The sequence below is a fragment of the Pseudorca crassidens genome, chromosome 9 (assembly GCF_039906515.1).
Source record: "Pseudorca crassidens isolate mPseCra1 chromosome 9, mPseCra1.hap1, whole genome shotgun sequence".
In the NCBI taxonomy this organism is placed as follows: domain Eukaryota; kingdom Metazoa; phylum Chordata; class Mammalia; order Artiodactyla; family Delphinidae; genus Pseudorca; species Pseudorca crassidens.
Window position 1 is genome coordinate 69018376 of NC_090304.1, and position 24747 is coordinate 69043122.

The 24747-nt window shown below is 39.2% G+C and overlaps 1 protein-coding gene across 1 annotated transcript in view; it reads left to right on the forward strand.

The window, feature by feature from the left end:
* Positions 1–1908: 1908 nt before the first annotated feature.
* LOC137231148 (protocadherin Fat 3-like) overlaps positions 1909–24747 on the forward strand; it is a 307877-nt gene continuing 285038 nt past the window's right edge. Inside the window, exon 1 of the mRNA XM_067751684.1 lies at positions 1909–1970. The gene's annotated coding sequence lies outside the window, so the exon portion shown is untranslated. The remainder of the gene's footprint in view (positions 1971–24747) is intronic.

Sequence of the window (24747 nt, forward strand, 5' to 3'; positions counted from 1 at the left end):
TATTTTCCTGTTTGTGGAGTTGGGTGTGGCTTTCCTTGACACCCCACTTCTGTCCGGTTGACCGGTAGGTTGGCTTTTTCCTGCTGAACAAGAGGGAAAGGATGATATTGGTGATGTTTGGTTACTTGAATTGTCATTCCTTGGTTCTTTCCTTCTGCAAGAGCACTGAGGGGGGATCGTCTGATGGGATCAGGTGGGACCAAACATTTGGATTGATTTCCTTTGATTGCTGGGGAAGGACTATTGATGAGCTGTTGTCTTTGCTGATTGTGACAAACACCAGGAAGGAATGATAATCTAAAAGAGATCTGACAGACCTAGTGGGGAGGACATGTCTGCTGCCAAATTCCTTCCTGAAGATAAGAGAGCCCCTGATTTCCACAGATGTGCAGAGTCTTAAAAAATTAAAGGAAGAAACACACCCCAGTGTAGATTGCTTTGCTTATTGATGCAATTTTCTGAAATATGTTTCAATCTCTAATTGTTGAATAGGTCTTTATGAGCTTCTTTCTACACCATTGTGAGGGTTGGCTCTATTTTTATAGTCTGTCCTTTGAGGATACCATGCCTACTGCCTAATAGATGCTAAATAAATATTTGTGGCTTAGGTGACTTCCTCTGTGAAGACCCTGATGGTACATTTCTTTTCTGTGTTTCGCTCCATTTTATTCTACAGGCTTCTCAAACTTACTGATTTTTCTGTCAATTGAAGAGTATCTACTTCTTTAACTGGCTTTTTTCTTTCTTTGTTTACACTGCTTCTTTTCCCCAAATTTCTTTCCAAGAATAACTTTAGGAAAGCTTACCTTTCCTTAAAGAAATAAAAACAAAAAGCCTCAGTTTAATGCCACAGATTGAATTTATTGAGAACGTATTTGACACTTGTCTGGTGGCTTCGAGCCAGTTTCTGGTCTACCAAAATAGGCTATCAGTTACATGTAACAGTGACAAATGACCATTCTAGTAGTTCTGGATTGGAATGGCACTCCCTGGTTAGTCTTAATTTTAGCCAGTTCTAGGATTGAGATATTTTTGTATTAAAGTAGAAGGATTGAAAATTTGAGAATGGATTTCCTGGCATGATGGTGGTTGCAGAAAATAGAGAACAGATTTCAAAACTTAATGAGCAAACTCTTTATGTAATCAAAGTGTGTTACTTCCTTCGCTGGATAGATATGTATGAATGTGGAGGCCTGGGAGGAGGTCGGGGGAGGGTTGTGAGATTGTCCTTCTTTAGAAAATGCTTTATGAGAGTATTGCCTGGCCTGGAGAGAAAGGTTATACATGGGACCCTGAGAGGAATCCTTGAGCAGATTTTAGTATTTCACCTTTCCGATCTTCCAGGGTTCCAGGATTGTGGATTACAACCTCTATTTGATAAAGGAAATTTGCTTAATTAATTCTTGCCCTTGTGTGTCTTAAATTTATCCTTTTATTTTTATTCTGTTATGTCACACTGAATTTAAAGTCATTTTGGTTATTTTTTTTCCTTTTAAAAAAAAGCTTTACTTTTTTAAACCTATTTTTTTGTTTCTTTTATCTCTTGAAGAAATTTATTTCACTTAAATTTCTTTTCAGTAATATTTACGACCCTACGCAGGATTCAGATATGCCCATTGTCAAAGTAAAATGTATCCTTTGCTCCTGTATGCTTACTGTGTTGTTGAGAAGAGGGGAGGATACCCATGTGTGCAAACTAGAAATCAACACATGACATATGCGTTAATCGACAAAAGAGTGTCGCTGAGCAGGGTCCTGGAGGGATAGATTAATATGAGTTTGAGCAAACTTTTAGGGGGAGTATAAAAGTGAATATAATCCAATTTCATAATTCTTAGTGAAACTGTAATGTAAGCAAGACAGTACAAAATTAATCAATTCTTTCATTTCTTTAGGACAGTGCTCCTTTTTGGAAGAACACACTCACGGAACAGGCCAAATAGGCTGTTGGAATGTTATTCAGTATTTTGGTAAGACACCAGAATTTATTCAGGCCCTTTTCTCCATTATGCTTGTGTGGTTCCCCATCTCCCCACCCCCAGCTTCAAAGAGGAACTTTTAGGCGTTTTAAGTGTGTCTGGGAGCCTGCATGCAGGTGCACCTGCCTGCCCCCGTTTCCTCCACTATGTATTCACACACTCTGGCTTCCTAGTGGTTCCATCACTAATTCTCGGTTTTTAAAGGTTTTTTTTTCCTGTTGGTAGTATTTAAAAAGTATGGGCGCGTGGGCTTCCCTGGTGGCGCAGTGGTTGAGAGTCCGCCTGCCGATGTAGGGGACGCAGGTTCGTGCCCCGGTCTGGGAGGATCCCGCATCCCGCATGCCGCAGAGCAGCTGGGCCCGTGAGCCATGGCCGCTGAGCCTGCACGTCCAGAGCCTGTGCTCCGCAACGGGAGGGGCCACAACAGTGAGAGGCCCGCGTACCGCCAAAAAAAAAAAAAAAAAAAAGAAAGTATGGGCGCAAATAAGTTGCCTTTTAGGGAGGCAACTACTGATTCTTTAAAGAATCATTCATTTTTGCTGTTTTGCATAAAATTTAATGGGCCCTTTATGGCACTACCTATTATTATTCAACAGGGAACTCTGGGAGGCTTCTCACACCACCCAAAGCTCCCCAAAGTGAAACTAAAGTAGGAGTCCTCAACCTTGACTGCACTTTTGGAATCACCCAAAGGCTTTTAAAACAGCTGACTCACAAGTTGCATCCAGACCGTTGAAATCAGACTCTCTGGAGGTAGCACCCAGGCATCAGTAGTTTTTAAAGCCTCCCAGGGGATTTCATTGGTTAGCCAAGGCCAAGGACCACTACTACAAAGGCTGTACCTCCATCTGGGAGTTAGAGTTCACTCCTGTCCGAAGCTCCCAGACCCCAGGGAATTTGAATGGAAATCAAAAACGCGTGCTCTGCATTCTCCTGCTGTGAATGTAACCCCTGGGACTCTTTACTGTGTTGAAGTTAAGCTGGACTGGCCCTGACCGAGGTGACTAGGAAGGTCCCGGCTTCCATCCTCCTGTGTTTTTCTTGTTTCTCAGTTTTGCCGGTGCTTAACGTTCTTCCTGTGGCCTAATGTGGATTTAGCCTGTTTGACTCTAGTTCGCCATGGTGCCTTCTCCAGCTGGTAATCATGGTGCTGTCTAGGAGCTGGTAAATGATATTTGGAAAGTTTCAGACCTCTTCAGGAACAGAAATTCCTTCCTTTTTTTACATTGGATTCTCGCTCTATCTGGAGTCTTTTTTTTTTTTTTAATGTAATACTGAATTTGGGGAATGAATTCAATGTAATCCATCAATATATGCTCCATTTTCTTTCTATTTGTAGGGATTACAAGAAATGCATTGCACAAAAAAATGAATCAGGTCTTCAAGAAGCTTACAGTCTAGTTGTGCCTCGAGATGTGTACACTTAAGGAAAAAAATCACAGCACTGTTTACTGTTGGAGGTGAAGGGATCTATGAAGTTTGGCAGGCATGCTTCTGGCACATGTTAGGAAGAAACTTCATTCCCATATACTGATGTAATTGGCGTCTTCTTAGTTCCATTTTCCTCTGACGCTTAGTTAGTAATCTCAGAATTAGCTTTAGCACAGAGAACTTTGAGGTGTTCTGTCACTTAGGAATTCAGCATTCAGGTCTCTTGCTGGCTTTTTAACATTCAAAAAAAATGTCAAGTAAATGGTAAGCCTAGTAATGCTAGCTTTCAGAATGAGTGTATGGGTGAAAAGGCCGGAACTTTTACCTTGGATGTTCAGCGTGAGTTGCTGAAACTTGCACTTTGCAAAGCAGTTGCAAATACGGTTTCAGTTATTCTTTATTTCTTGTCTTTTCTTTTTTGAGATGTCAGAGACAAGCCTAGCTGTTGAGTGACGCACAGATAGGAAAGGTTAACCGGAAGTTTAATTGTAACTTTAGGACTTCAAGTAAATGAAATTCCCAACAATCTGATAAAAATTATAGCCTTTACCGTACCAGAGAAGGTTAAATAGTGAGCACACTGGAGCGGCTATTACATTTCACATTTTGAAATAAACTCCAAATTATTAGTGCTACTAAATATCCGTATCATTGAACATTACTTAACACTCATAAACATCTGAAAGCATGCCAGATAATACAGATTAAATCTAGTGACAAATGTGCTTAATGACAGTATAAATATCATGTTTTTTTTCTAACAGATAAACAGTGAGTGTGTGTGTTCTCTTCAAAAGCAGAAGGAGGCTATATCTTGGGAGAAGGGGTAGCTTGGTCTTTTTTGCAACCTAGAGCATCTGTTACAAATGACGTTTTGCTGATTTTTAAACATCTGAGTATGTGATTAATATTTTGGGCATCTGAAGTCTGTTTTTAAGACTGGTTTGCAATTCTGTTTGGCTCTAAGTGGTGGCTAAATGATGGCTGTTGGTGCCGCGATAGGTTGAGAAATGCACTGTGTGATACATGTGGCGTGGACCTGTGCCAGGCTGGAGTGTGTAGCTACGGTTTCATCAGATTGGCCTGGCTGTAGAGAGCCTCACAGTAAAGAAATACACACACGAAAGTAGGCCAAATGCAGACAACTTTAGCATTGCTGGATTTAGGGAGAAAATGTGCCTCTTTCCCACATTTCCAAAAAGGTTTCATAATAACCATTTCAGTCAGATGAACCAGAATTCAAAAGTATGTAGTAATCTCCCTTGAGAATTTGGTACCTATCTGATAGGACTGTAAAGGCATTTCAGAATGTCAATTAAATGGAAAAATATGCCTGGAATTGAATATAATTAAGAAATGCTGAAGTCTGGTGTCTGCATATTCAGATGCTGTATTCCATGGTTTAATTAGTGAACCAGGACTTGCATTTATTGACAGAAGGTCTCTTTCTCGTGGCATGTTTCACCCTCTATATTGTATTTATCTGATATTGAAATGCACACTTCTCTGCGTCCTTTTCAGTTTTATTGTTGATCAGTTAGTGGTATCAATCCTTTTTACTCCAGATTGTGGCTATGGAAAAGTTCCCAGTTAAACAGGAGATTGGGAAATTCTTTTCTTTTTAAAATATCCTTGTTGTGGGATGTATTTCTTTTTGAACTGCATTTGATGGTTATAAAGCCTTGAAAATACTGTAATTAATAAAGAAATAACTTGGGAATGTTGACAACAAGTGAGGAAGAGGGAGAAACACAGTTCACCTAATCCTTGAGGATTTGCCACTACCTGATTACAGTTTTTAGCTGCCTCCTGTACTGGTATTAATGTGAACAGCTAGTTTTATACGATCTCTTAATTCCTTGTCTTCATAGGTATGTTCTCTAACTAGCAGCAGTTTAATGTAATCTGGCATTTCATCTTTCCCGTAGACATAGCAGATCATTCACAGTCTGGGAGAACTAAGTACACATTACATTGTTAGCCTTTCTGAGGGCCTGTGCTGGGTTCTTCAAACCTGTGTGTCATTGTTGGCAAAAATGTATTGAGTGCTCTTATTACCTTGTACTGATTTTGCACGCGGCATATTAAACAAATGTGGTGCCTGACCCTTCAAAAGTTAGCTTTGTCCATTGGCTCTTGTTTACCTAGATAGGCCCAGAAAAGGACAAAATGCCTGTGGGACCAAAGTCAGAAAGGTGGCACCAGCAGCTTTTATTGAGATGAAGTGACATCATCTCCTTGGAAATGCCTGCATTAGCAAGGGGACAGTATGCCTTCCATTTACATTCAGAAGACAGTGACTACAGTGCGGAAATTATGCAGTCTAGGCAATTGACTGGGAAATGTAAGACAAAAACATACTACCTTGCCAAATCAATTTCCTAGATCTCCTTGAATTATCCAATCATTAGATAATCTTCTTTTAGTTTGGAAGTGCAGATTTTGTATGTGTAATTACTTGCGTTAATGACTTTATTCCCAAGTTGTATTCAGCAGTACATATAGTCTGTTCAATTTATACTCTCTCTATTTCTGTTAAGTAGGTAGGATTAATAACATATTATACTTCCTCTCCAAAGAGAGAGAGGGAAGTACAGGTATTTTTATAGCATTTGCCACTTTCATACAATACAGCTCATCAGTGGTTATTATAATAATCAAAGTGAATAAGCCTAGATTGCTCTTATACAATAGATATGTTTTTAAATGTGAGTGTAAGTTCCACTTTTCCAAGCAAATCACATTTTAACTGCATTCAATTAGGGAAAACTCACTATTTAAGCAGATCCTTGGCACATTCTTTTATAAAGTAAAGAATATTTTGTTTCTCCTTAATTTACCTGTTTTTCAACTTTCAATGTTTGTATATCAGCTTTCTTAAAAAGAAGCAAGAGTGTATACCTATGGAAAATATATTTTTTTTTAAATATGTGATGAACTGAAAGTTAGTTTGTCCTTCTCCCTCTGCACTGCTTTCAAGAGAAGCATCAGAGGGGAAGCTAAATGGGGAAGACACGCCTGGAGTTAGAGAGGATGGGAATGTCCGTGTCATTTGTGGAGACTGAGGGAATGTTATAAAGCTTGAGTATTTCTGGGCAGTAGGGCCAGCCCAGTGCAACCCAGAAGTACACCTCTGATGATATCCGCTCCTTTGTGATGTCGACTGAAAGAAGTGCACAACCTAAAAGTTGAGAGTCGTTTTATTTGGTGGACAAAAGTGAGGACTTAAGCCCAGGACACAACATCTTAGATAGTTCTGAGGGACTGCTCTGAAGAGGCAAAGGAAGTACCAGGATATATAGGAGTTTTTGCAACAAAGACCAGGTAGTAGGAACGTCACAAGATTACTGTTAATAAAAGAAAACCAGACATCTCAAGTGAAGGAAATTAATGCTTTTCTACGAAGGTGAAGATGCAAGAGTCTGGGCTCACTGAAATCATTCCTTTGATATGCACCTCAGCTATCTGGGGCCAGTGTCCTGTGCTTCTCATCCTGAGTTTTCTCAGGGTGCACCATGGGACGTGGCTGCAGTGTCTGATGGCCTGATGGCAGGCATTCTCTTTCCATCCTGAGTTCCCTCAAGGCTCACCTTTGGGGGCAGCTGTAGTGGCTGATAGCTGCAACATCCTTTGCTGATATTTCTACACGCAGTTGCCCACTACAGTTTGTGTTACTATCATTGAAACCTAATTCCATCTTGTAATGAACTTACCTTTGTTGGTGTCTCTTCCTTCCTATAGACCATCATTCCCTGGGCTCAGTGAAATAACATAAATCTTTGATCCCCCATTCTTATTACTGCTGGATCTTACCAGTGTTTAATATTTAAAACTGAATGACCATATTTGTTGATGTTTAACTTGAATAGTATATTATTGACTTTCACAATGGAACATCTAAGACCAAACATTGAAAAATATCCCTGAGATATTAGGACTTATTATGATACTGGTACTGGTGGGATATACAATTGGCCCTCTATATCCACGGGTTTTGTGTCTGTGGATTCAACCAACCACAGATCGAAAATATTAAAAAAAATTTTCCAAGTGGTTTCAAAAAGCAAAATTTGATTTTGCCACGCTAGTAACTATTTATGTGGCATTTACATTGAATTTATAATTATTTACATAGCATTTACATTGTATTAGGTATTATAAGTAATCTAGAGATGATTTAAAGTATTTGGGAGGATGGTGTGTAGGTTATATGCAAATACTATGCTATTTTATATAAGGGATTTTAGCATCCGTGGATTTTGGTTCCCAAGGGGGACCCTGGAGCCAATCCTCCATGGATACTGAAGGACGACTGTAGTATATTCGAGGTCCTCATTTTCTAGTTGAACAAAAGACCCTCCAGGCATGTACACCCAGGTTCTTGATTGGCTGGTCTGTCAAAGCTGTGGATCTTTCCAATAAGTTCTCAGCCTGTGTGGTGAAGACACCAAGAAGGCATGTTGGGTACATCCAAGTATTTGTTACCTTTTAGTAGCATCACTTTGTTTTCCGGGAGGTTCTGATAGAGGAATTATTAACCTAAGGGTACAAAAACATGCACGTTGGATGGATGTTCACAGTCAAAGGTCAGATTTACTGGGAGTGGGGAGCACTTCTCAATACTGAGTCTTTTCTTCTCAGGAAAGCATAGAATGCATATGTAAGAATGTTGTTATTATAAGAAAATTTGAAGCCTTTTAAATTTATATTTAAAAATTGAATTATTTGTAAACACCTTTGCTGTAACTCTTGTTACACTAAATTACAATCAATGTACAATTCCAGTGGGTACGAAGATACAGAGGTTCCCAGGGGTATTGCTTACCCAGTTCTGACCATTGTGGGCAAGAGAATTCAGCTTTAAGGGCTGAATTTACAGTGTCTGGCAGGTAGTAAAGCTTGTGTGTATAAATAAACGCACAGAGTTACCTGGGAGTTAGTAATAGAATAAATTAAAAGCAAGTCTTGTAAAATTCCAAGTATCTTGTTTATTTTTTTTCAATTACACTGCACTAAAGCATTATTTGAGGGGCAGGCCAGTGAAATCGGCATGTGAACAGGTGTGTGTCTTGGGAATGTCATATTACAAAAAATGTTCAATAACTATTTCTCGAATGAATGGAAATTGGAAGAGGCCGTGTCTGTCTTTTAGACACTTTGTCGTTCTGTGAGCTTAACAAACAAAATCTCATTAATGCTGAATTCATGGGAGCATGAGAAATGTGTAATGCTCTTAATTTCTTATTAAGTGATTTGTGTTTATTGAAAATTAGCTTGAAGGTACACTGAACATAATTCATAATATTGGATTTAGGTGAGTCTAGATAGCCATGTCTTTTCTGTACTTAGAATGTGCTTACAAGCGCATATTGGAATTAGGGGGTGGGAAGAACGATAGCTTATTTCTGGAAGGATTTCATTTCATTTCATTCTCTGTAATGAGAAGATGATGAGTTAGACTTCAGAGATCCTTTACTGATGCTCCGGTGCCTTTTAGGTTTGTGTGAATTGTGGAAGGCCTTTATTTCTCCAGGCACGCTTTGTACGTGTCTACAAGCAGATGAGAGGGAGCGAGGGCACTTAGGGGCTGGTAGAGGCAAATGTGAATCCTGTTTTTTCCCTATTAACTCATGAGGCCTGCTGGGTAGCAGCAGGCACTAGCAGACATTTAATTGTGTGCTAGGTAAGGCTGGCACAACTCCAGCATCATGGTGGAGTAAGAATTACCCTAATCAGCTGGGATATACTGCATATATTGATTAGAGTTGGATTTTGTTGTGCAAAAAAAAAAAAAAATCTTTATAAATAGTGGGAAAGTAATTGAGAGTAATTAAAAAGGCAGAGAGTTAATTCACAGTTCTTTAGATGAAAAGGCATTTTGGTCCTTTGCTTCCATGCAGATTTCTGGGCAGGCTGGAGCAGTCTGTGAGCACTGAGTCTGAATGGTGTGGTGGCTGTTACTGCTGCCATCAGCAGTAAATGGGCAGGCTGTGTAGATGAAGCACAGGTGACCAAGTTCCAGAAGTTTCTTCTTGGTAGCTCTTTGCTGCAGGAAGCCTTCTTTGTTTGGGTCTGGGGGTTTTTCATTTCTTTTTCTTGGCCCTACTGATAGCTTTTGGTTATTATTAATATCCCTGATGAGAACTGGATTGGGACCCCAGTATCCTAGTGAACGCTGGAGAGAACATTAAACTTCACTGGAATTACCTGGAATTTCAGCATGTTTTGTCCTTGCTTCCCTCCTTCCCCCAACTGAGAAGGCTTCGTAGTCATTTGATGTCACGGAAAATACTTCATCTCTGAAATGATGACCTGAGTAATATATTTGCACACCCTTTCTTGCCTTCTAGCCCTTTCACTCATAGGCAGTGTCTGCCACAAAATAGATGCACAATGAATATCTGCTGGATGGATGAATGAATGGGATGTTGTATAGGTTTGGATGCTGGAAGGATTTAGCATTTTTGAGAGAAGTTATGGATGATGTTTGGTGGAGTTCCAAGCATCATTAAGATCTGAGATCCCGAATAACAAAGAGGAAAAGGGGAATAGGGGATGGAAGAAGAAAATGGCTAAGATTTATTGAGCATTTACTACATCAGGCTCTTTGCATATGTGCTTTTCTTTCAGCATCAACTGTGTTCTGGGAGGTGGTTGTTAGCATTATCATTTCATAGGTGACAAATAATGGTTAGGGATTGAACCAAGGTCACAGACCTTAGTTGGCAGGATAGGGATTTGAACCTACAGCTCTTGTCGACAACCAGGGCTTCTCAAATGTAGCCACACAAATCCCCATACCGGAAGAGGAGGTTGGTCTCATACTGTCAGAGCTTGGTGGCGAAGCCCAAAGATAGGCCATAGCATCAGTCAGATTTCTTTGAAGGCTGAGTATTTTTCTACAAACACTTATGGGAATCTTACAGTCTGTTCCATAATGTGTTTGGTTGAATGTAAAATAATATTTTAAGTTACTTGATTATCAAAGTGTTTAATTTTTCTGCCCCAAGTCTTTCATTACAATGGACCCACCTAAAGTTGCTCCAAGTGTATCTTCTGGGACTTTTCTGGGAATTCCATGAAGAGAGAATCAGAGGTGGCAATTTGGTTGGAAGAGGGACTGGGGAACCTGTCTTGAAATTTTGTTCCCATTTCAAGTGTAGTTTTTTACTTAGATTGGATGCTTATTTGCAGCGGCATGGGGCTATTAGAGATGAGGAAGGTGCCAAAACTCCCCATGATTTCGGCTTGTTTATCAGGAGCTTTAAGTACCCTGTTGTAACTGCTGTTAATCCAAGTTTGAGAAGTACGCACAGAAACATACTTCCCTGTATTATCTGAAAAATAATGACGCCAATAACAATTACTGTGCATATGATTAATTGGTTAGTCATAAATGGCGTTTTATCCTCGTTTTACTGTATGGATGATAAAACTTAAAGGAGATACTTGAGAAAAGAATGTGGATTAAGAATCCTTGAAAAACAGAATATTTCCAAACTTCTGCTGGTCAGCAGTCACTTATTGGTAGATGACTATTAGAAAGTAATTCCTGACAATATCAAAAACTTGCATTTGTTTAGAACTTTACCATTTATAATTTGTCATTCACTTTTACATTTTTTTACAACAACTAACATTGATGAGAGATTTACACATATTATCTCATTTATCCACCAACAACTCTATGAGACAGGTACTATTACTTTCTCTACAGATGAAGAACTTGAGGCACACTTGACAAGTGACTTGCCCGAGGTGACATACTTTCGGAGGTGTCAGAGTCAGGATTCAAATTCCGCTTTATCTAACTTTACAACCTGTGCTCTTTATCCCTCTGCTGGGCTACCAGTTGTTTTTCTCCTTGGTGAAGTTCTCAGTTCCTGGCCTGTCCTCAGCCTCACTCATAGTTATAGCAACCCTCTAGTAATCCTGCAGAGGCATCCTTCTCCAGACCGCAGTATCCCTTAAAACACCTACCAGTGCATGGCAAATCTGGTTTGATTTTCTAAAACTTGAGTATGCAACCCAGGTCAGCAGGAAGCAAACTGAGCCCCTCCAGAGGGTCATGGGAAGAGTACAGATGTTCCCTCTTGGAAATTACTTTTCTCTTCCGGGATAACATAACACACAAAAGGAAGTGGAAAAGTTAACCAATGCCCGTAAATGTGGGTTGTTGCAACCTTGCTGGAACTAACTTCAGAATGGTTGGGCTGGTCTGAGTTCATCTTACTCCTGGGAGTTGGGCTGTTAGGTTCCGAGTGACTGTCCTACAGTTATCTATGACTGTGCTTGCACAGGACAGGTTGGATCGAGAAGTGGGAAATCTGCTGTTTTCTGATTTTGATATCTCAGCTGAATGTAAATAAAAAGATGGAAGAGAAAAATGGAGATAAACGCATTAGCTTGATTAGAGGCTTTATTTGCATAAAACTCTTTGAATCACAATTTCCCTCTGGCTTTGGACACCCCCCCCCCCCCCCCCCCCCCCCCCCGCTTCTTGCCTTTCTTATTATCCGGTCCAAGGTCATTACTAAAAGGCTTCCTGTTTCTTGGACGAAGACTTACTGAAATATTAATTTCATTGCCCAAAGTAGATTCATATGGTCTGGTGAATAACTTGAGTTTCTGTCAAAATCACAAAGTGAGAGAGTTATTTTTTATGCCTTTGGAAATGTGGTTCAGGAATTTTAGTAACAGGCAGCTGAAACTTCACTCTCATTTTGCCTGTGTTTATGACAGAAATGAGTACAACTCTTTATGTTCTTTGGTAATTACTGCAGTGAAACAACTGTAACTGGGTAAGTTGCATGTTTAAGGCATCATGAAGGAGATTTCTTTTGTTTTCCTTTAATTGCACTGTGACTGGGTTTGAATTTGATGCATAAGATTCTGAGAGAGAAATGAACTTGTGACATTTGAAGTTTGGAAGTATTTTTTTTTTTTAGTATAGGTAGAGCTTGAATATTCAAGATTTTGCTGAATGCCTTTTCAGTTTGTAACTGCTTTCACACAAAAGCTTGACTTCAATGCTTTTTTTTTCCGTTGTTCTTTTGCAGCCTTGGCTGTATGTGTAATTTAATCCAGTGTATTAAAAAGAAGTTGCGTTCCTCAATAGTAGAGCAAAAAGCCCTCAATCTCCCTTAGTAGTAGTTAATGATAATAATACTTGCAAGCACAATTCTTTAAAACAAAGACAAAACAAAACAAAAAAACCCCTAAACTGTAATTGAAGGTTTTTGCATCATTACAGGCAACAGCCTCATAAGGCTGTAACAGATACACTTGGAGAGAGTTTGGCTCATTTTATTGACATATTGTTTTGTCTGTTGTGAGTAGACATCCATTATTCTTGGCCCAAGTAACATATATCAGTTGACAAAAGCCAGCAACTTACTTACCTGGCCTCACTCTGGAAATATCCTTGAAAGTTCTTACTTTACTGTTCTTTTCAGCTGGTTTTGCTCAGTTGCTCTTTGCATAGCTGTTTTCCAGTCTGTTTTATAATCCATACATGTTCCCCCCACACCCAGCCTTGCATTGCTGGAATCTTTTCTGTTTTACTTTAAAAAGCACTTTGCTAAATGTCACAACAAAATAAAGCATGGATTAGAAACAGCATTGCGGTTGCAGACTTAATGCCTTTGTGACATCTCATTGCTATGCAAATGAGATTCAAGGAGGTCATCCCTTTAGCAGTTGCTCTAGCCCCGGTATCTACTTGATATTCGTTGGCCCAACTTACTAAGCATTCATTACTGAGGTGGCCTAGGTGTTTAACTCTTTGTTGGCTTTGAACCTGCTATTTGAGTCTGCTGAGTTCAACAGCTCCTTCTTTAGTGGATGTTTGCATTTTAGGGACCTCTTTGCTTCTCTGCTCTGGGCTTCTCAGACTGTGGGTACCTCAGGAAACCCAGTACTCCTGTTTGCAAGATACACTTGTTTGTATGCCAAGACAGTATTGGGAAAGCTCATTTGTGATGTTTCCTTTGCTGTCTCAAGTATTTTTATCATTGCTAAATACTATACATTTAGATAGATGTTTTATTCACTTGCATTTGTGACAAGTTCTTACAAATATTCCGTAGAAAAATGTGTGTCTGGGCTGGTAAATGTTCACATAATACTTACTTTAAAATTAATTGTCCACAGTTCAAACTTGATTTCATCTGATTCAGCAGGTGTGTTAATAGTAAGTCGTTACTGTAAGTGGTGGAATCTGGTTTTAATTCAGTAAGAACCAACTACCTTTAATGAGTACAGATTATTGCTGGTGTTCCATTTGCTTGGTTAAAGGGTGTTTTTGATTTGCTAGTATGATTCGTTTACAGTATGATTGTAAAAGTAGGGTCCACTTGTCTTATAATTCCAGTTTTGAATGAGCATTTTGCAGTTTGAGCAACTGGCCATATTTTAAATGGTTGATTCATTATGTAATTCTTCTCTTAGTGATTATTTCAGTGTAGTGGATTTTCTTTACACACGAGCAGATACAGAGCTGTGTAAACACTGAGTTAGTTCTGAGAACTTGGGTAAAATAACTGCTAACACAAAGAAAGCATGCCTTGTACTTGGTGTAAGAAGGCTTAGGCACTCTGGAGAAGAACATTCATCTTACACCACGGTCCCCTACACATTAAGAATTAAAATGTTGACATTGATGAGAGGGGTGATTTGAACAACTCTGTGTTTCACATGGAGAATTACAGAATGAGGATTTGACCCTTTTCATGGATTAAATAGGCATCTCTGGATTAAAGTATTTAATCAAATCCAAAAAAAATTTTTAAAAGCTTCTTTGGCCTCTTATAAACCAGTACCTTTCAGAGTGTCATATCTGACTGCCTACTGGTGTGAAGGACTGCTCAGACATCTGATAATGACAGGTTATCTTGAATTCTGCTGAGAGCGGCATTACGCCTTCATGATTTTGATCAAGGGCAGTAGAAAACTACTAGTAGTTAAAATTGGAACAATATTTCAAGGGCCAGTTAAGTGCAACATTAGAGTGAAAACTTAGAATCACCCTTCTCTGTGGTTTCCCACGTCCTGTCCTTGTCTTTATTGGATCATAAACATTCATGGCGACCCTGTTATACTTTGCATCTTGCTGGGTGCTGGGAGGGCCAGGGGGTCAATTTGACACTGTTCTTGACTTCGAGGAATTTAAGGTATGGGGGTGAGACAAGGCCTACAGTAACCATCAAGGAATAAGATGTGGCATTGCTGCAGTGGCTGTGCTCTGCTAGTTTGGGCAGAGAAGTGTTTTCTCTGAACTCACCTGGGAATTGATTTCTGATCTCTTATGGACACCTCTGAAAGCAGGACTCCCTGTTCAATGCTGGAGCACCCTGATACAGGAACCGAGGGTGGCCAGTTACCCGATAACTAACACTTGAAGAGTCAAATTTCTCAACTTGATGCTCCTAATCTATCCTGGCAATTCTTCTTTATTCAATCAACAATTAGAAGGAAATCTTATTTAGTAGGTGCGTTCTAGGAAACAGAATATGTCATTTTCAGAGGTTTTTTTTTTAATTGTTGTGAAATCTTTTCATGTAAAGAAGCCCTCTAAGTTATTCTTTTGTAAAGAGACAAATATAATTTATGAGTTGTAAATTTGAATTTACCAAAGTGATGTTAGAAATATTAAAATCCGGGAATAATTATATCTGGTTTGCAGATTATCTTGGGCCCTGGCAGGCAGCTGCCCCTTCTCTATGGTCTTCAGTTTTCCACCTAAACCAGATGTTGGGTGTGTGACCTGTTGAATTGAAATCAACCAATATTGATTAAAATGAAAAGAGGAGACAAAGTTAGAGAATGTAGAAGCTAAAATGAGACAAAGTCTGAATATTGTTTGTCTCTGCTGTCACTGTTTCCAATAACACAGATGATTCAGTGGAATGCTTTCAGGCGTGGGTGAATTATCACAGTGGTAAGTTTTCTTCTCGGGCTTTTGAGGAAAGTTTTAAAACTGAGTTTGCTCAGAGTTAGATGGAAATGTTCTTTGCTGGAAGCCCTGATTTTTTTTAAAAAATTACCTTGTTCTCTGTTTTAGAAAATTGTCTTTCTTTTCTCAGTAGAAAACTGTCAGAAAATCGAAAATTAGTAGGTCAAACATTTTGCATCCTACCCAATACATTGTTTTAGAAATCGACTTTCTTATTGCAAAAGATGCTGGTTGAAAGACTGCTCTACATCACTGTTGATATCAGTGTTTGCAAACCCAACGTTAAAGAGGTCTTCCTGGGTCCTTGGCCTGCTAATAGGGTAAAATGCTACCAGTTGAGCCACAAGGCTTTGGTTTGTGGTCTGAACCATAAGCCAAGGACTTGAATTTTAGATCCAGATTCCAAATCATGAACTTTTCACTGGGCATGATTTTTTAAACTATGGATCCAATCTTTATTAAAATGCCTTAGAATAGTAAATATCAACTCTGTTACTGTGCATTATCTATAACAATGGATTAAGGTCAGAGTTTAAAGAAATGAGCACCCAAATACATTTAATGCCTTTCTTATCATTCCATTGTGATTCATATGGCAACCCTCTTCTAATACACACACTTGATTAGAATGTTCCTCTCTGCCTTACAACTTTTCCCTCAACTCTAGGGTCAGAATCTCTTTCTGGGGTATTTAAAAGAGGTCTTTGAAGTAGCATAGCCCCAAAAGACCTTGCAGCTATTAACTGACGTAGGAAGAGGGGAGGAGATTTTTGAAATGTGAGATTTTGAGGTAAGTGTATTGTTTTGTACTGTGTTTATATCATCGGCTCCCTGATTGAACTCCGCACTCACTACTCCTGAGTAAAAGCTCTTTTATGTTCACTTTATAGCTCCCGCATAGGATTGCTAGGTAGAGTAAATAAAAATACAGATCTCAAGTTAAATTTGAATTTGAACAACCAACAATTCTTTAGCATATCTCCAATATTGCATGAGATGTATTTTTGTCTGTCCACCCAACTCCTGCACAGATCACAGCTCATCCTATACAGGGTATTGAGAAAGGGTTTGTTGAATGACCGAATGAGCCTCCAAGGGGAAATATCCAGGAGTTAGTTGAAAATACTAACTTAGAGCATAGCAGAGCTTGATTCAAGAGTCTCTATCATGTGCACGGGTGGTACTTGAAGCCCTGGAGATTGTCCAGGGTCATTGTGTTGACCTAAGGTTCTTAAACTGCAGTGAACGTCAGAATCACTGGGAGGGTTTGTAACACATTGATTCCTGTGCCTCACTCCATAATTTATGATTTTGTAAACTTGAGGTGGGGTAAAGGACTGCTTATCCTACAGGTTTCCAGTTTATATCAGTGTTGCTCTTCCGGGACCAAGCTTTGGGAGCTACAGTGTAGACTCTCTAGAGATGGATCTGCAAACCTTTTTTGTAAAAGACCAGATAGTAAATATTTTAGGCTTTGTAGGCTGTACTATCTGTATTATGATTACTTAACTCTGCCTTTGCAGCTTGAAAGCAGCCACAGGTAGTATGTAAATAAATGGGGTGTGGCTATGTTTCAATCAAACTTTATTTACAAAACGAGGATACTGGCCTGATTGGGCTCCTGGGTCAGCTTCAGTTTGCAGGCCCTGCTCTAGGGTGAAAAAAAAAGGTGACTGTTGAAGACATCCAGGTTTAAAAATTGGGCAGAAGAAAAGGAAACAGAGGAAGAGTGATCTGAGCCATGGTAGAAGACCCAGGGGAGTATCCCCAAAGCCGAGCAATCATCCTCATCTATTGTCTCAGAGCAATTAAGGATGTGGGAGGGGATGAATGCTGAAAGAGGCCATTGGATTTGGCAGTTAGGATGTAATGACCACTGTTGACTGAGTCGTTTGAATACAGTGGTGGGGAGGGATGCCTGCCAGATGGCAGTGGGCTGAAGTGAAGGAAGAGGTGGAGGCAGCAAATTTTGAATCCTCTTTCAGGAAATTCGGCAGTGAAAGAAAGGAGGGGTTCGAGGCTAACGCTTAAGGAGAAAATTGGGTCCGAGAAGCTTCTTATGAGGATAAGAGGAAAACAAGTACGTTTATAGGCAGAGAGGAAAGGGCCAGTAGAAGCAGGAGCCTGGGCTGCAAACACATGGTCTCCTAAGAAGATGGTTCCCCACAGGTTGTGCAGCAGGTCGTGAATAGGGAGCAGAAGAAAAGACAAGAGAGAAGAGATCATTAATGGGGGAAAGTTCTCAAAAGAAACAGGGCGGGAAGGGGGATTAAGAGAGCCTGCAGAAATTGCCCTTGGTCCGGAGAAGGATAATACTTCTGTAAGACAAGAGCGGGTGAGTATCATTCCATTTCGAGGAAGGAAGGTAAGAGGTTTCCCAACCCATAGCCTTTGTTTCTTGGAAAGGTTGGAAGCTAGGCTAGAGTGAAGAGATTGTGGGAAAAGTAGGAATTTTAAGGAAAGCGGTGATGGTTTGGAGTAGGCAGTGAGGCAGAGAGTATACCAAAGGTAAGTACTATGCATACCAGGTAGCACTGAGGACTCTGCTGGAGTTTAAGCTCATTTATGAGCGTCCATATGTCACCCTGATATATGGAATTTCCCTGTAGTCTGTAGCTGCCTGGAAAATGTAGAACATGTAACAGATGGAGGGTTATTCAGAATTGCAGGTTGTCAAGAGGCGTTGGTCAGAAAGACATGAGGCGATAGAATTGGAGATGCCTGTGAATGGGAGTAGGAAGGAGAACAAAGTGGAGAAGCAAAGGAAACCAAGAGTGGTACCCGTGTCATAGGTTGAAGTCTTGGTAAAGACGAAGAAGAGCAGGTTTAGAGGAAGATGTAAGGGGGTTGAGGAGGATTGGAAATTATTAGAGATGTTGGGATTTCTTAGTGATTTCAGAGACGTGGCAATTCCAAGGGCCTGGGCTGTGGCTGCGGAATTAGGCTCTGAAGTCGAGTTGAGGGGGTGTGTTCAGGAATTGAGGGGGGTAGGTTGGATAGGTTAGCAAGGTAGATCTTGAAGTTACTTAAGTCATGGCAGGAGAGGAGGAAGCTCTTGGCACAGCAGGGGACCTGCCTCTTCTTCTACCTGGAGGAGCCTTGAAACTGTCGTGTTTTGCTTTTTGTGGGGCTCCCCCGTTCTTGTTCTTTTGGTCTGCTTCTGCCATTGCCTGGCATGACGTATCTCTTGTGTGACCATTGAAGCAACTCACCACACATTTTCCCTCTTTCTTTCCTCATTTTTCTCCCCTGGCAGAAGCATGAAGAAAGATTATAGACAAGTAGGGTACGTCTCTGTTGGTAACTAGAACTTCTGTGACTGTTCCTTGCAAATCGGAAGGAAGCTATTTTCCAATTCCCTCTATAAAAGAGAGAGCAAGTTTTTCTCCCTACCAAGCCTTACTAGTTGTTGGGCATCATTGAACATTTGCTGGTACCTTCGAGTCTGTATTGTTGCTGACTTCTTTGAGGAAGTCTGTCTGTTGTAAAATATTTGGTCTCACTTTTCTTTTATTTTCCAGCTTTTGGTTGCAAATTACCTTCTAAAAAGGAACTGGATCCCTTCTACTAAAAAATGCAAGCTCATGTATGATAACTTTAATGAACTAAGAAAAATAACCTTTAAATGAACATTTAAGAAGGGCTTAAAAGAAATGGTTAAATGTTGTCACCACAGAGGATTCATGCTTCAAAAGGAGTATCTCCCCATTTCCCCAGTCCTTCCTTTTTCCTCACTTTCTCTTTCTATACAACCATTTTCTTTCACCTACAGAAAAGAGGACTATGTTTTGAAGTTGTCTTTGATGCTTTTTTTTTTTTAACAGGAATGGCTTGATTTATATCTCATACTCTCATGTATCGGTTGAAAAATCTGAGAAAATGAATTGAAAGAGTGTATCATTTTTTAATATTTGAATCATAACATCTCACACTAGATTTCATATCTCATACAGATGGCATTACCCTTTGCATATTTCCCCTCCAGTTTGGAATTTCCAAAGGAAAGATATGAATATGAAAGGTAAATGAATGTTGGGGAAAGATTATTAGAATAGCTGTCAGATGTTATGAATACCCTATCTGTTTTTCTGGAACGTATAAAAGTTTTCCCTTTGACTAAATCTGTGCAGAAAATTTTACCCTGCACTTGACATCCATCAGTATTTTCAGAACTGAAACATGAAAAAGAAATATAAAATTTTCTTTCAAAAACTCTATCCCAACTTTATGTCTGTTGTCATTGGGGGAAATAATATATATTGGAAAAAAGAGGAAGAAGAACCACTGATGGTGATTGTACTTTGGCAGACCAACATCCAATCTCAAAACTGACTACATGACAATGACATTTCCACATACATTTTAGTGAGGTATAGAGCTCGGTGTTTGAATAAATAACCTGTACTAGATAGACAATTCCTAAGAGAATAAATTGTAACACCATAGCTCCATTAGTGATCCTGAAAAGATGTAAAAACCTTAGGGGCTGGAAGAAACTTTAGAGTGAATCTGATTTAATCTTCTTTCTTTACAGATGGGCCGAGGTTCCGAGAGGGCTAATAAATTGCCCAGGAACGTGGAACTAATTAGGGACCTAGTGAGGGGCTAGACTCGAATATTCTAAAATCCGAATTCTAATTGGTCATCTAGATTTAAGCACTTTAGCATTTTCAGACTGAATTTGAAGGTGTGATAGGCATTTTAGAAGGCTTATTTGTGATTTAAAAGTAACTTAAAGTACCTGCATTTATTTATCTATTTATTTTTAACATCTTTATTGGAGTATAATTGCTTTACAATGGTGTGTTAGTTTCTGCTTTACAACAAAATGAATCAGTTATACATATACATATGTTCCCATATATTTTCCCTCTTGCGTCTCCCTCCCTCCCACCCACCCTCCCTATCCCACCCCTCCAGGCAATCACAAAGCACCGAGCTGATCTCCCTGTGCTATGTGGCTTCTTCCCACCAGCTATCTACCTTACGTTTGGTAGTGTATATATGTCCATGCCTCTCTCTTGCTTTGTCACAGCTTACCCTTCCCCCTCCCCATATCCTCAAGTCCATTCGCTAGTAGGTCTGTATCTTTATTCCTGTCTTACCCCTAGGTTCTTCATGACATTTTTTTTTCTTAAATTCCATATATATGTGTTAGCATACGGTGTTTGTCTCTCTCTTTCTGACTTACTTCACTCTGTATGACAGACTCTAGGTCTATCCACCTCGTTACAAATAGCTCAGTTTCGTTTCTTTTTATGGCTGAGTAATATTCCATTGTATATATGTGCCACATCTTCTTTATCCGTTCATCCGATGATGGACACTTAGGTTGTTTCCATCTCCGGGCTATTGTAAATAGAGCTGCAATGAACATTTTGGTACATGACTCTTCTTGAATTATGGTTTTCTCAGCGTATATGCCCAGTAGTGGGATTGCTGGGTCATATGGTAGTTCTATTTGTAGTTTTTTAAGGAACCTCCATACTGTTCTCCACAGTGCCTGTATCAATTTAAAGTACCTGCATTTAGCTCACAAAATATGGGAACGTTTTGACAACTACGTCATTCTGGAAACAAACTCAAATGAACTTGCAGGGAATAACTGAGATGAAAATGATTGATCGGAAGGGGGAATGGGAGAGTGTAACAAGGCAGCGTGTGTTTGTAAGTACAGGGCCACCACCTGTGACTTGGAGGAGAAGTGAAAACGCAGAGGCACGTGTAATCCGAGATGTGTCTCTCACTCATCAATCAGGGTTTATCAGAATTGGAGGTCTTCTTAAGCGAACTGAATGCTTTCAACCAGACATGCCAGTAATTGCCATCGACCGAGCGTTCTGTCACACCTGCCTGCTTTTCTTTCTCTTTCTCTTTACTTCATTACATATTGATTGACTTCTTGGGTTTTACAAGTTCATAAATCACATTCTTTTAATAGGCTTCTTGGCTTTTGTGTGTGTAGACTGACACTACTGGAAAAGATTGATACTCGAATCACAGTAACAAAGAACTTCATCTTCCCTCCTTCAGTTTCATATGCAAGAGTGACATCGAAAGACAGTGTCATTATGATGAAACAGATTTAAAAGCAGTGGAAACACCTTATAAAAACCTGGAGCGCTAACAGCCAGCCCTCTTGGGTTTAATGGAAACTCTCACCTTACACACATGGAAGGATTGGGGAGAGCTGGAGAGACTTCACAATCAAGAAAAGTATTATTCAGTGAATAAATTATTATTTTAAAATATTAAAAGTATTATTCAGTAAATAAATAAATAAATAAGTAAATTCAGTATTAATTATGTAATGAAATGCCACCTTTGCAAATAACAACAGATATTCCTACCTGATTGCAAATCCATAATCCTGGTACAGGATAGAATAGATTTTCGTCTGTCTTGGAGGGCTACATTTTATGTGCCTGCAGTAGAATAATAAAAGACTGGATACCTATGATCTCTTCTGCTTCTAAAAGTTTTTCAAATTTATAAATCTTAGCAATTGAACTTTGTTATTATCCTTTTCATGAAAAAAAGTCATTGTTCTCTCCACTATGGACGTTTTAAATTCCTGTTTTATGGATGAATCCTAAAACATCCACTTCTTCTTTCTGGATACAAACTGATATTTAAACTCTGTAAGAATTTTTTTCCTATTTTTAGTACCTGAGTGTTTTTGATTTTAATATAAAGCAGTTACATGACATTTAAAATTCTTATTTTAGAGATGAATCCTAAAATACTCATTTTTTTTTCTTATTTACTGATACGAACTGGTATGTTAACACTGAAGGGATAGTTTCCTATTTTTGTCATCTATGCATTTTTTCTTATAATATAAACCAGTCACGTGGGACTTTTATGGAAAGGCCTATGCAGTTGTATAATATTAATGTCTGTTGTCCTCTTAAATAACAAGGGAGTCTACTTTGTAGGTTTGTAGTCCAGCATTAGCAACAAAAAAAATCATATTCCAGGCATTCTTTAACAGCTGATTTAATTTGGAGATATTCAGCCATTCCTTTCTGCATTAATTTAATTTCTGACAGCCAGTTTAATACATCAAAAGGGAAAAAGAAAGCAAAAACTGCCATTGAGGTTGTCTGTAATTAATAGAGCTGACTTCTGAAGCACTCCAGGCTTCTAAGCTCTCACGTGTGAGAAGTGGCTTATTCTAAAGGGATGGTGCTTTGAAAGAGCAAAACAATTGAGGCGCGAGAAGGGAGGCTGTGAACCCGTCTTCACTTTGGTGGTTCAGAGCCATTGCTTCTATTTTTCTCTGTGAGGAGGAAGCAGAAGGAGGACGGGGAATGTTCTGGGAATAGCTGTCTTTTCTTCACAGAGTTTGCAAACAGAATTTACAGGCAGAAGTGTGTCTTTTGCGCTAGTTTAGTAAAATGACATGAAATCTCTCCATGTTGCTACAGAGAGTCATATCCACGAAATGAGGTGAGAGAAGATAGCCATATTTACTGTGGATCAGTCACTGTCTACAGTGCATGTGATGCTTTCTTGAGACAGTTTTAGTAAATAAACAGATCCAGAGAAATTCCCTTGAAACCAGAAGCTGAAAAATTGAAATAAAATACATTTCAAGTACTTTAGTACAAATAAGCATCATTATTAATTGAAAGGCAGTACTGTGCTAAATACCATATAGACAGTCTCATGTAAGCTTCCTTACCTCTGGCCTCTGAGCGAAATACTGTCCATCTTTATAGATGAGAAAACTGAGCTTGAGGGAGGCTAACGAGTTGATGGTTCCACATATGATGAATAATGGAAACCAAGTATGTTGGCTATCGTAGTTTTTCTTTAAAACCTGTAGAATATATCAGTTTATACTAATTGAATTCATCTAATTATTCATCTTAATTTTTTTAGGAACCTCTAGAGTGTTAGCATTTAGACAAAAAAGCAGGTACTTAATTGTTAAAACAATGAAAAAGAATTGATGATGTTACTGAAGTGTAATGACCTCATGATTTTCCACAACCAGATATTTTTTCTACCCTGGTTTCCTTACCTCTTACGTCTCCAGTAATGTGCTTAAGGAATTCATATTTCTTTTAGTATTACTCAAAGTAGAAATCTAATTTTAAAAAGATGAATCTGCTGGATAAAAGCCCACAGATTATATTTCATAGTTAAAAATTACCTTTTCATTAATTCATTGAAGAAATAGGAAATTGGAGTGCCTACTTTGCCAGGGATACATGGGGGACAAGACAGGCAAAATCCTGCTTTCATGAAACTTCCAGGTTTTTGAGGGGAAAGAGAGCTAATAGCTAAGATCTGATTTGCTTTTATCCATTTTGAATTAGCTATCATCTGGAAAGATCCTAGGAACAAACAAACGGATGTGTTGAAAAGTTCTATTAGTTTACTTGGGAAAACCTTCCCTCCTATTTTGCTTTAACAAACTTGGAAGTTCCACATAAGTAATTCACTGGTTACTTTTTAAAATGTGATTAGATAATCTGGGGTTGTATAGTACTCCATTTTTTAAAAAATTGAAATATAGTTGAGTTACAATGCTGTGTTAATTTCAGGTGTACAGCAAAGTGATTCAGTGATACACACACACACACACACACACACACACACACACACATTCTTTTTCAGATGCTTTTCCCTTACAGGTTATTACAGAATATTGAGTAGCGGTCCCTGTGCTCTACAGTAGGTCCTTGTTGGTTATCTATTTTATATGTAGTAGTGTGTATATGTTAATCCCAACCTCCTAATTTATTCCTCCCCCCTTTCAACAATTATTACTTGATGAATTATCAAGGCTTTGAGGGTTGATCATAAACGTGTAAAGGCATTAGAAGCCAGTGGGCCTGGTGGTACTTCTGGAAGGCCCTGGGGAGTCAGGAACCACATACCTGATGAAAGGAATGAAGTACCAGAGGGAAGAACGCAGAAAATAAATTTAGCAACTTTGCCAAAGACCAGCTTTTTGAGCAATCCTTGGAATTGAGAGCTCTTTCTCCTAAGTTGTGTATCCCTGTCAGTGCTGGAGAGACATGGAATCAAATGGAGTGAAATCCTTTAGGTTCAGCTGCCCTCTGTGACCCTGTCAACTGGATTGCCCCAAAGTGACACAGTTACACAGCTGCAGGGCTAAGTCTAGAAATTTATGACCATTTCTCATGAATCCTGTGCTATGGTTCTTCTTTGAGGTGACATCAAGGAGAGAACAGTCTTCCTCTAAATCATGTCGCTGAACATCGCAAAGAATTTACTTGGCTGCAAGCACAGCATTGGAACGGTGCATCATTTCCTTTCCGCTCACTGTTTCTTGGCCCCATCCACTTGAGTCCCTAACAGTCGCGTGCCAGTGTCAAAGCTGTTTCCTAAGCCGTGGTTCCCAAACCT